Source organism: Cryptomeria japonica, chromosome 5 (genome assembly GCF_030272615.1).
Source record: "Cryptomeria japonica chromosome 5, Sugi_1.0, whole genome shotgun sequence".
NCBI lineage: Eukaryota > Viridiplantae > Streptophyta > Pinopsida > Cupressales > Cupressaceae > Cryptomeria > Cryptomeria japonica.
The window spans coordinates 208,556,449-208,569,287 of record NC_081409.1 but is presented as its reverse complement, the minus strand read 5'-3'; the positions used below and the strand labels follow the sequence as shown (position 1 = coordinate 208,569,287).

Genomic DNA, 12,839 nt, shown 5'->3' with positions numbered 1-12,839 from the left:
GTTTGACAAAATGTCTAAAAAGAGAAGTCACCTCAGGGGATGCCACGATTGCAGGATTTTCACAAAATGGATGTATTGTAAAGGGTTTAGAAACTTTCAAGTTTTGTAGATGTAAAGGCCAACTCTGCAACCTTTGTCATTGTCTTTCCAACCTGTGCAAAATGAGAGCTTTGGACCACGATATAGATAAAATCAGATTTAGTGGTTTGCATGACAATATACAGGAAAATTCCTTGCTATTTCCCATGCCATATTACCTTTCTAGTTCTCTAAATTACTTTCTTTTTCATACAACCAAAAAAATGAAAGTAGACTAGCTTACAACTTGATTGGATGTATTTCTCTAGCATTAGGTTTTCTAGGATTACTTTATCGGTCAATTTTCTAATCTAAACCAAACAAGAGAATTCAGATTTAGTTCAAATTTCAAAATCAACTAAATTAGTATGAACTTAGGAAATGCAAATTGGAAACTGAAAAAGGAAAGAGAACAATGACCATCTCAAATGCTCTTTTACAATTAGATTGGACCATTAAACAACATGTCTAATAAAAGAAACTACTTTTGGTTAGTGTCGTACTAAATTTACACAATTATTCTCTAAGCTCTCTAAGACTCTTTTTCAAATCCAAAGGATTTGAAGCATCCTACATCTACATAGCAAAAGAGAAAAAATGGGAAAGAAGAAAAGAGCACAAGACATGGAGTGTTGGGTTTTTCATGGTGGAACATAAAACTCCCAACACAAAGATCCAGAAGGCTACCTTGAGCTCTATCAATTAATATCCATCAATGCCTTTCATATATATCTTTTTTCTTAGTTGTTAATGTGTTCATAGTTTTAATATCTTGTCTTGATGTATGTCCTTCATTAATACCCTAGTTTTTAGGTTTCTTCGATGAAATCATTTTCCAGTCATTGACTTAAATTAGAGCAAAATAAAGTGTGTTTTATAGCGGGCTTATGCAACAAGAATATGTGGGAGTAGTCGTGTTGCATTTGCATTCATATAGTGTGAAAGATTTCATATTAATTAGCGGCATTAGTGTAGCAACTTGCAACATGGTATGAAGATTCAAAATGGATTTTTCAAAAAGGATATCTAGCATGAATGACATCTACCAATCCACTTGCACACACCAATGGTTTTTTGAAAGTTTGTGAAAGATGAATTCAAACAATTTTTGGAGTTTAGTTAGTAAAAAGTTATAGTTCCATTTCATGACACTGATGTGTTGCCAATCTCCAAGTGAAAGAAGATCGTATCTATTTGCAAGTATAAAATTTCTTATACCTTCATGGCTCATCAACTAATGTCAATGACATTTTCCGTATAATTTACATTACTTGTCAACTATGCGTATTATAAGAACAATGCTATGGGTAAGGGAGCGATTATTTCAGGTGTTAAGTTTGTAGTTAGACTTGTGTTAATCTAACATGCAATTTCATTATTCAGGCAAACACATCTATATTAGTAATTGATTTGAAATCTAATTTTTTTCTCAATAAACCAACAATTGTGGCAGTATTTTTTTTCGTGTCTATAATTGTGGGTATTCCATCATCTAATGATCATGAAATATCATTGACATAGAGCTAAATTCCTCTTTAGACATCTACCAATCCTCTCTCATCCGCAACTCTCTCAAAAAAGTGATCAAGATCAAATTTCTTGTATTTTCTACATTTTAGATTATAGGTTTTCAATTTTTTTTTTCCAATTTTGTAGAGGACAATGCATATCCTACATTCATTGCATTCCATGGGATGACATCTCCTCAATTCAATATGCCAAATAGTTAAAGTGCAAATAGTTTCACAATTTACATACATATCCAACAAGGTAGTTAGTTAAAGTGCAAATAGTTCCACAATTTACATACATATCCAACAAGGTAGTTGCATCTATAACATCTAACAAAAATCTTCCTTGCATTATGCTTTGATAAATGCCAAACCCTAATCTAAATCTCATGTCTTCACACAAGCATGTAGAAAGCAAAAATTTTTTGTAGAGATTGAATTTGTATGTGCCAAGAACATTCGCTTGAAAGATTTTATGAACTTTTAAACAAATTAGTTTTATGCATATTTTGCATTCATAGCAAACCATGAGACCAACCATGTCTTTGGGTTGATTCTATCAAATTATTTGCATATGTTGTTTATGCACCCACAATTTTCTTACACATCTATGAGGGTAATTTTAATCGCAACATATCATGAAATCTCTTTAGCCTTTCATGTTTTAATAGATTTTCATATTATTTTTGAAAGATCCTTTTTGGCAACAAAATAGTTGATCAAAAGTTTCTCTCTTTTCTATATTTATTTCTATTTATACTTCTCTCTCTCTCTCTCTCTCTCTCTCTTTCTCTCTCTCTTCTTTATCACACACACTCCCTTTACTTTTCTCTATTTATCTTCTTGTTTCCTCTATCACCCTTTCACTCTTTTTCTCTCCTATTTTTCGCTCTCTCTCTTGTTATATTCCCCTCTATCTACTTTCATGGCCATTGCTTTCCTAAAAGTTGTTTCATATCTTGATACATAATTTTTTTCAAATACATATCTACGTAATACACTTGCCACTAGAATTTAAATTTCATTTCAATCAAAGAATGTCAAATGGATGAAAACCTATAACTTCAATGTTAGATTGATAGTTATAAGCAATGTGGAGATCATTTCATTTGCTTTTTTGTCCCTTGTAATGTGTGAGACCCCACATTGAGATGTGAGGCTAAAGAAAAGGAGAATATACCCTCTCAAAAAAAATCCCACATCCACCACGAGGAAAAACCTTATAGTTGTTTTTTAAAAAATTGTTAGGACATTGACAATAATTTTGAATGGATTCTCCATGCAACAACATCTATAGAGGACAATAAAAAAAATTGTAGAGAGGAAATAAGTGAAGGTAATTCCATTTGAGGAGCATACAAAATGGAATGTTAGGTTACCCATGGGGTAGATATAATTCCCAACACACATTTAGAAGACCATCTTTGGCTCTCTACCATTCTATAGAGGACAATTAAAAAAAATGGTAGAGAGGAAATAAGTGAAGGTAATTCCATTTGACAAGCATACAACATGGAGTGTTAGGTTACCCATGGGGTAGATATAATTCCCAACACACATTCAAAAGGCCATCTTTGACTCTCTACCAATTAACAAGATTTCAATTTCTCTAAGTGAACATAAATTTCATCAACTTTGTACAATGTAAACAAATTGAGCCATTGTATGCAATCATCATGTTCTACTTTTGAGATTGTAATTTTTTTTTTTCCTTACTATGTTGAGGACAATGCATATCTTGTAATTATTACACACCATGGGAAAACATGTGTTTGAGGAATTATTTCTAATTGCTTTCTTTAACAATTTTGAAGAAACCTCAATTAACATTATATTGTGCTTTGTTTCAAATATTATACTTTGCCCATACAATTTTGAACTTATCAAAAGATTATTCGACGTACCCATTGCACACCAAGGTGCAATTGCTAGTCTAATCTAATTTTATGTTTTTTCCCATAATGTACCTGCTTATGGTTGGAGTTAAAGGGTCTCGGGGGAGTTTATGGATGGACTGGTGAGAGGAATCAGTGAAGGAGAAACAAAAATAAATTATTATTCATATTTTAACTTTCCCTGTGCTGCAGCACAGCTTATTATAGATTGTAATTAATGCTTGGCTGTTATTTGTTGTGTTGAAGAGTATCGTTGTAGACTTTGTATTCGTAAATTATTTTTAGTTTTAATTTGATGTAATTTTGAATAATCTATGTTTTACAGAGATTTTTTTAATGAAATTAGTTCTGGCGAAATGTTTAGGTTTTGTTATGTGGACAAACGCTTTAAAGCTGTAGGCTATATACAGACGTGTATAATGAGATGATAATTAGAATTTTTGCAGGCTCCTGATTCGGCCGTGATTATTTAGAAGGGTTGCAACTTGGTCGGAATTCAGCCGCATTTTATCTTCAGGTATTTTTGTTAACCGCCATCTTTGCATTATTATTTTGATCTATAGATGCAAGTTCTTGTTTAATCTGAAATTGATGTATTTTCTTAGGAATGGTATAGTTGCATTTGTTAATCTGTTGTCTTATCTTGCTATTCTTCGTGTTCACAGCTGCATCAGATATAATTTTTTGTATCGCCTGCTTGCAGAAAAGGGTCTTGTGACCAGGTAGCTACTGTCTTTGGGTACCCTTTCTTGTATAGATAAATATCCATATATATTGTTTTCTTAGATTTCCTTTTTTATCTTACTGTTGCCTATTATAAATATCGTCCTACAAATGACCATTTTATATATAGAGTGCTTCTTAGGGAATTCAATCAAGGTACAAGTAAATTATTCCTCTGTAGTTTGAGCAAATTATTGTCATGTCCCCGTATCAATTCGATATAATAATATTTGATTCACAACAATAAATATTGATTAAATAATAATATTCATTTATATATATTTGATCTACTAATAATTGTTAATTTAATCTGGAAAAAATAATTATATCTAATTACCCTAAGTAAATCGATTTCTAAGTTAATGCAAACATAGAACAATATCTTACATTTACACCCGCTAACTGCTATCTTATTTAGAGGCATGATATTAACCAAATATAGCGATGCTATCTAATTAAAGCCACCAATATGAATACCTCCGATTTGTTATGAGGGGACACGATTGAAGGAAGACTTGTCCCTAGTTTTCAAGCAGACACAACCATTCAGGTTTAAGAGATATATATAAGTATCGTCTCATACAAGGAGGATATAGGAATAAAAAAAAGGAAGAATCAGGCTTGAGTCTGAACGAAACTGTGATCCAATTGGTGTATAACAACGGATACTGTCCTGGACAGAGACTGGTGTGTTGAACTAATCAGAGCAATAATACTCTTGTTTCCTTTATAATTACCATAAGCATCTAAGCTGTGAATTAGTGTTTAATAACTGTAAGATAAATTTCATATGTATCTGAAATCTTCAGTATTAAAAATGTTGACATTGTATTATAAGATATTGGCCTATTACAGACCTATGCCTTAACCAGTTCTGATTTCTTTTTCCTGAGGAGTGGTGTGATGCTGTTAGGGAACGCGGAGTAAAACCATCTCATGATAGATGAGCCCCAAGGGTGAATGGATGGAGGTTCTGGTAATCTGGGCTGCATTAGGGAGATGGTATCATCGTGCCCTAGACAAGCAAGTCTTCCATCCAAGACTAAAAATTGGAAGGGGATTAAGATTAGGCCTAAATAGGGACAATACCTAACTGTACTATGAGCAACCCTAGTTATTAATTCGTAATTATTGTAACATGGTAGGTAGTAATGTATGTTTCCCTTTGGGAATTGACAGTCTATAAATAGGGGACATGATGCAGAGGCAGGGTTAGACCAAGTTCCCAAAGCTCTTATTTGGGGCAACTACACACATATTGTGACAAGGTACCTGTTGTGATGTTTTCAAACATTGCCCCATTGCAAATGGGGACCCCCGACTTTTAGGCCCACTTGGTCTTTTGTTTTGGTTTTTGGGGTCTTTTGGCAACAGTCTCGTCAGTCTCTCTGCTTTGCAAGTGTTTGGGGGTCATATTGATTAAGTTTGCTTTTCGTTTGAGTGAATTTGGTGAAGTCTAGGGCCTGTTTCGTCAATTTTAGGGTTTCTGTCTTTAGTCCTAGATTTTAGGGGTTTCTGTTAGGGTTTTGGAAAAACTGAACATATCACTGGAATCAAGACCTCTCAAGGAACCTCCTAGTAAAATTTGAGCCAAAACGGAGCAACTTTCTATTTTTAGAAAGTTCCTATTTTTTAGGGATTTTACTGAGTCCTGGAATGTCGTCATTTTGCCAAATATCAAACTTACTATTTTTAGTAATTTCTATTTTTAGTAAGTTTCTATTTTTAGCAAGTGCTTTCCTGACCTGTTTTGTCCAAACCCAACATTTTGTAACACTTACCATTTGGGAAAATCTATTTTGGTAGGTTCATCCCTGAAGATGTTGAAGACTGAACGTTCCTGAAGATCATTTCTAAATCCGGAAGAGTCGGAAGGCAGACAAGTTGGATAAAAAAAATGGTTAAGTATGAAACTCCTATTCTAGAAGTGGAAAGCATGCAGAATCATCTAAGTTTGGAAATTCACATCAATCCACAAATGTCATCCTAATCCAGAAATGGCCTGAAATTTGACTGTCTGAAAATTTAAAAGATCTTCTAAAACCTTGAATTTGCATTATAATTCCTAGAGATCTGAAACCACTCTCAAACATCTTGCCGACATATATGAAATATAACTTAAAGTATAAGAAAGGAAAAAGAAATATTGATATGCCACTTATACTTAAATGTTATACTTCATTTATATATTCTGATAAAGGAAGATTCCTCCATGGTCAAAATTCCTTCCTCCTAGCAAAAATCCGCCCAAGACATTTGCATGGCGCCAAAGTAAGGTCAATGTGGAAAAGGGAAAATATTGTGAATTCCATGACAAGGTCAAAAATCCGCCCAAGAAGGTCATAGGGCGCCAAAATGAGGTGACCTTGGAGTTCATTGAAATGCATTGAATCCTTGGCAAGCACAAAATTCCGCCCTACTCCTCAAGAGGGTGCCAAATAGAGGGAGTTAGGGAAGAATGAAAAAGGTTCAAAATTCCTCCTTCAATGAAGAATTGCGCCTATGAGTAATGGAGGGCACCAAATAGAGGGAGTCAGGGAAGGTGAAGAAATTTGACGAATTCCTCCTCTGAGTCAAAATTCCATCCATGCTAAAAGTAGGATTCCAAGAATCAAATGGCCAAGGATGAAATGATGAATTCCTTCACCTAAGTTGAAAAATTAAAAAAAAATTGTATAAGGCATGAAAATCTAAGGGTCAAGGAGGAATGAAAAGCAAAAATCCCCTCGGGAAAATTTTTGAAATAAATATTTTTAGACACCAAATCTTACTAGAATCCGATTTTTTCTGCAGATTTGGAATCATGAGAGATTTCTCTCTCTACTCGACCCAGGACTTAATTTTAGGAAAGTTCCTAAAAAATAGGAGATGTGAAAAGTTGGTCAAAAAGCTCCCTGCGGACATGATGAATTGAAAGAGCACAAAAAATTCCTTCCTCAAGGAACAAATTTCCAGAATTTCTTCTCTAGTTTCAAAATGTGCCCAAGGTTGGAAACAAGACATAAAAATCAAGGTTTAGGAAGAAAAATTCAAAATTCAAAAAAAGTCCTTCAGGGAAGAATTGCGCCCAAGAAGAAGAAATTCCAAGAAAGTGGAAAAATTGACTAAGTGTTGGAAATTCCTCCCTTCAGGACAAAATTCTAGGAAAGTGAAAATTGACTAAGTGTTGGAAATTCCTTCCTTGAGGACAAAATTCTTGGAAAATGTGAAATTTGGCTAAGGCATGAAGGAATTCCTTCCTTAAGGGGTAAAGTAGAATCAAGGTCAAAATGAGGTTAAGGAGGAATTTTTCCTCCACATCAAAATTCCTTCACCATGGAGAAAATGAGCTTCGGGAAAGGAATGTGTGCCAAATGAAGGTAAGGAAGGAATTTTCCTTCCAAGATGAAATTCCTCCATGACATGAAAATTCTGCCCAAGGAAGAAGATGAAAATTCCAAGGCAAGGAAGGAATTATAGATGAATTGAACGAGAAAATTCCCCTCGGGAAGAATTTTGAAAAATCCATTTTTGGGCATCAAATCACATCCAAATTTCAAAATTCTTTTAGATTTGGATTCGTGGGAGAATTTTCTCTCTTCTGGAACCTAGAACCCTATTTTTGGAAAGTTGCTAAAAAATAGGAGATGGTGGAAAATCATTAAAAATCTCCTCCAGAGCAAGGAAAGTTCGAGAAACTTCAAGAAAATTCTTCGTGGATCAAATTCTTCTTTCTTGAAGTTTTCTCTTTCCAAAGTTTTCTCACCTAGTGGCAGGTGAGTCAACGCATGCTGAATTAATGAAGCATCTCTTTGCATGCATCCGTCACATTTATGGCATTATGGCAGATTCCTTCTGCATGCAGCCGTCACGTTCAGGAGACAATGGTGCATTTATGGCATCATGGGCGATTTTTGCATGAGGGTACATTCATTGCACAGTGGACATTTTTGAATGTAATGGTTAATTAATGCTTTATGGGTGCCATTTTTGGCAAGATTGTAATTAATTGTATATGGGCTTTATGGGGTATTTATTGCTGATTTCCACCTTGTTGCATCTTGAGTGGAAAATCTTTTGGGGAAACCCTAATTAGGGTTTGCATGTTATCATAGCTTGAGGCTTATATAAAGGGGTGACCCCCCTCATCTGTAATAGGAGGGAGCTTTGTATGAAATTGTTGTGATAAGTTTTTGAGAAAATAATAGTGAAACATTGTTCTCTGATGGTGTCCACTTAAGTTATTTTTTCAAAACTTGCATGGTTTCACCTTCCTCACTTAGAGTAGAATTTTATTTTCTCAGTTGTTAGATAAAGTGCTTTGATTTCAATGGAAAATGTAATGGTGTCTGATGAATTTCCGTGGTTCATATTTATTGCATCTTGTTGATTGTAAGTTGTAGTGTACAATTAGCCTGAGCCACTAAACTTGTGCTAAGTTCGATTGTGGACAGTCGTTTGGAATGGGCCATTTTGGGTATTCAGATGCACTTTCTCGATTTGAAAATCCTTCAACATCCTTAGAAGATTGCACCGGTTCTTGTGGAGTTGTAGTTAAACTTCGCAAAGCAGAGCTCGGTTTATTTGGAATTTGTCCACCAAAGCATTAACTGTTGATATCATTGCCCTTAGGAGTAGATTTAGATTCTCTAGCCCTATCCCCTTTATTTTCAGTTCGTTTTAGTTCGTTCGAAGTAGAAGCATCGCAAAATTGCCATATCTGATGATGGAGTTCCAGCCACAACAAAGAAGTGAAAGAACGATCCAAACGTAAGGCCCCTTGGATTACCAGCAATCAAATCAACCAACTGAGTCACGTCCATAGCATAAAGGAACCTTGGAGTCGATTGTTTGAACTTCCTGCAATCTTAGCATGCAAGCACACTTTGATCAAGAGAGAGTGAAGTGACCGTTTAGGCAACTTTATTCTGTGTTAGGCCTGTCATAAAAAAACATGTCAATATTACCTATCTCATAGATCTTTCTCAACACCGCAAGTAGACTTTGCACCATTCCATTTAACACCAACTCAATAACCTTGTACTCTTCTTGACTTAGGGAACCTTGACAATGGGAACCACTGATATACACCTTGACAAAGCATTTTCCAACCTTGAACAGCATATGCTTTAAGGGAACAAAATCTGACATTGACTGTCTGTTGACGTGTATTTTATACACAATCATACACAGAATAAAATACCTAAAGGCATCTTATCCTCTCTTGAGAAAATAGTCTCTAACTGCTGAAGATTCGCGTAAAGGATCAGTTAGGTCGACTCCAAGGTTCTTTGATGTAGGGTCTCTACGTGTGGACAAGCTCCAGTGGTATGATGTGATTTGCTGGGATCACAAGGGGACTTACATGTGATGATTGAACTTCCGATCTGCTTTGCTGGAACACAGGCTCTTACTAGCTTAGATTAAAAAATGGAAAAAGGATGGGGGTGAAGAGAGGATCTAATCTTAATACTAAGAATGTAGGAGCAATGATTGATTTCGATGAAACTCTAACTAGGTCTTGTTTTGACATCAATGGAACATCTACACAAGGCTAGTGCGATCTTCTATGGGAAGCTTTATGATGTTCAAATCATCACCGCAGCCATAGATACCATCCAAGTTGATGCATATCAATGGAGAGGCGACAAATTAAAATTGAGCTTGAGCTGAACGATTCCAGTTGACTACACAAGGCAAGTCTGCAATCAACAAACTGCTAGTAGTATGGATATACGAATTCCACCATCAATCAATCACATTTCCTCCATTCATCTAATCATCTACCATCTAAGATTGAAGACTCAACAAGAAACCATGCAAATTGCAAGAAAAACGACATATTTCACCATTACTTCAATGAAAATGGAGTTTGTTTACAATCAATGGCAACAATTTCTTGCCTTGTCCTCCTATTCTACTCTCTAACTACTAACTACTTTCAACTATTTCTAACTATCTCTCTCTAATTCTCTCTAATTGCTAATTTATTGCTAATTAGCCTTTACAAATGAAATGCCTGGGCTTATATAGTGCCCACAATACAATTTGATGGCTTAGATCAATTCAAGATCAATGGCCAAGATTTTACAATAAAAACCCTAATTAGGGTTTGTTACAACCATTACATAACATTTAATGCTTGACCAATGATAAAATTGTATTGCTTGGACACATGTCCCTTCTAGAAAAATCGACCAATGGATAGCCAGGGTAGGTACATCGGAGTTTGTGCCACCTTCCATGAGTTAGGTACATTGAATCTGGACATGCTGAGGTGGACCACACTGACTGGAGGAGTGATGACTGGGATGCCACCTCATCTAACACTTGAAGCTTGCTAGATATTCAATTGGATGTCGTTGAGAGGCTATCTTTAATTAACTCTTGTTCTAACTCCTTCTGTCTTTCATGTGCAGGACGATGATGTACCTCGCCTTGGAACGCTGGATTGAAAGAGGTCGCCCATGTCCTGGCGAAGACCGTCCTGGCGAAGACCGTCCTTGATCCGGCTTGATTTTCCTTGATGAGATCTCCATTTGATGCCTACACAACATTTCAAAATTAGAAACATGATTTTGCAATGAATAGCATAGATTAGAGAGCAAATTTTAGGAAACTTAATGATAAGTCCTTTATTAATCATTTCCTAAAAACGACTGAGCTAAGGGAAAACAAATTTTCAAAAATCAAAATTAAGGCAATGACGATCAAAAATTGAAATTAAAACAAGAGATCTTGCCATACCTTACTTGAGAGCTTAACTCTAAAATGCAAAATGAATAAAATTGCCTAGGCAAAATTGACGTAAGATGGTCATCAACGTGATTCTGCTTCAAAATGACAACTTCGCCACCTTTGATATGTCCTTGGCAAGTTTGCTCAAGTGAGATTAAGTTCGCACCACCTTTGGATAGATGTTTCGCCTTGGATAAAACTAGTGCCTTCTTTTGTTTTGAAATGAAATTCGCTCCTTCAAACACACTCGCACTCCCTTGATGATGTTTGCGCCTTCCTTGACAAGACCCGCACCTTGAAGATAATTTCGCACTTCTCCCTTTGAGATCGCATGAAAAATGATAATGTGAAAATAATGATTCTCACCTCCCTTTATAGCGCTCATCTCACAATTACCACCTTAGGCCGACTTGATAATTAATAAGGCAAATTTAAAATAAACTTAAAAGGCCGACCTTCAAAAACAAATAAATACCAAGCGCTCCTTTTGATTTTTAATGATTAATTAATAATTAATTAAATGCCTTTCGTTTTTTAATTTGCAAATTTCGATTTTAATAAAGGCAAAATAATTAATAAATGTTTAACGCCACATTAAATGCTAGTTTAAATGGATTTTCAATTTTATCGAACTTAGCATTTAAGGAAAATTTGAAATGTTTATTTGGCGCCAAAATTATGAAAATGAAAGGGACGTACCTCATCGCCCTGGTCCCTTGGAGAGGGACAGGAGCGATCCATGATTTTGTCATGATTTTTGCAACTTCAACGTTCAACTCCTTCATCTCCACGTTCAATATCGACCATTTTGTCAGGTTCTTCGAATTTGATTGTCATGTATGCGTTCATGAGTGCCTTTAGATGTTCATCGCCCTGGTCCTTGTCCAAAGGACAGGAGCGATCTCTATATTTTTACGTAGACCTTGCATCTTCGATCTTTGATCTTTCATTGTGAAGCAAATAACATCTTTGCTCGTTCCTTCTATGCTCGTTCCATTTGCTTGCATGAGGTGTTTGGACGTTTAGAGGGATCATCGCCCTTGTCCCTTGGAGAGGGACAGGAGCGATCCATGACTTTCTTCATAATCTTAACAACTTTAAACTTCGATCTTCGTGGTGATGTCTTCCAAACGCCGCCCTTCACCTTGTCCATCCTCGCCTTACCTCAACTTTGAAGGAATATGAGTGTTCTTGCAATAATCGCCTTGGTCCTTGTCCAAAGGACAGGAGCGATATGAGCTCTTTAGCATGTTTGACAATGTTTGGACGTTCAAAACATTTGCATGTCATCTCAAAAAAAAAAAAACAAAAATCTTGGACCCCGTATGACCTTGTGAAGCCTTGACTTGGCATGGACTTGAAGCAAAATGAAGAGTCTTAAGTAAATAGTCCTGGTCCCTTGGAGAGGGACAGGAGCGATATGGTCCCTATGTTCATCTTGGTGATTATTTTACGTTTGAAATTTTCATGCATCACCTTCCTATCATACCATGGACCCTCTAAGCCCTTGCAAAAGCTTGACCTCACGTAAATTTCGCATGAATTGGCCAATATATCCAATATCGCTCTGGTCCCTTCCTGAGGGACAGGAGCGAAGTTCATCATTTTGTGCTTGTTCTTGTTTTTACCAATTTGCAACCATCTTCATTACGTGAAATGATGTCCTTTCGACCCTCTTGGTTGCTCGAAACTTGTTTGTCTTTTGAAATTTATGTCATTATGGAGATATCGCTCTGGTCCCTTGGAGAGGGACAGGAGCGAACTGGGTCTTAGAGTGCAAATCCTTTCATTGTGACGACCTTTGTAACTTGTGCTTGATCGAAAATGCCTTAGGACGTCCTTTGCCACCTTGTTCCTGACTTGGATCGGCTCTAAACTTGAATAAGACGCAACATAACCACTGTATCGCCCTGGT

At 36.0% G+C, this 12,839-nt stretch overlaps 1 protein-coding gene across 2 annotated transcripts in view; it reads left to right on the top strand.

The window, feature by feature from the left end:
• Positions 1-3,736: 3,736 nt before the first annotated feature.
• LOC131055473 (phosphopantothenate--cysteine ligase 2) overlaps positions 3,737-12,839 on the top strand; it is a 91,968-nt gene continuing 82,865 nt past the window's right edge. The window contains exons 1-3 of one of the 2 annotated variants that reach the window (XM_057989956.2): positions 3,737-3,754; positions 3,931-4,001; positions 4,150-4,206. The gene's annotated coding sequence lies outside the window, so the exon portion shown is untranslated. Of the gene's footprint in view, positions 3,755-3,775; positions 4,002-4,149; positions 4,207-12,839 lie in introns of those variants that run through there. The other variant, XM_059221350.1, reaches the window with a different exon arrangement.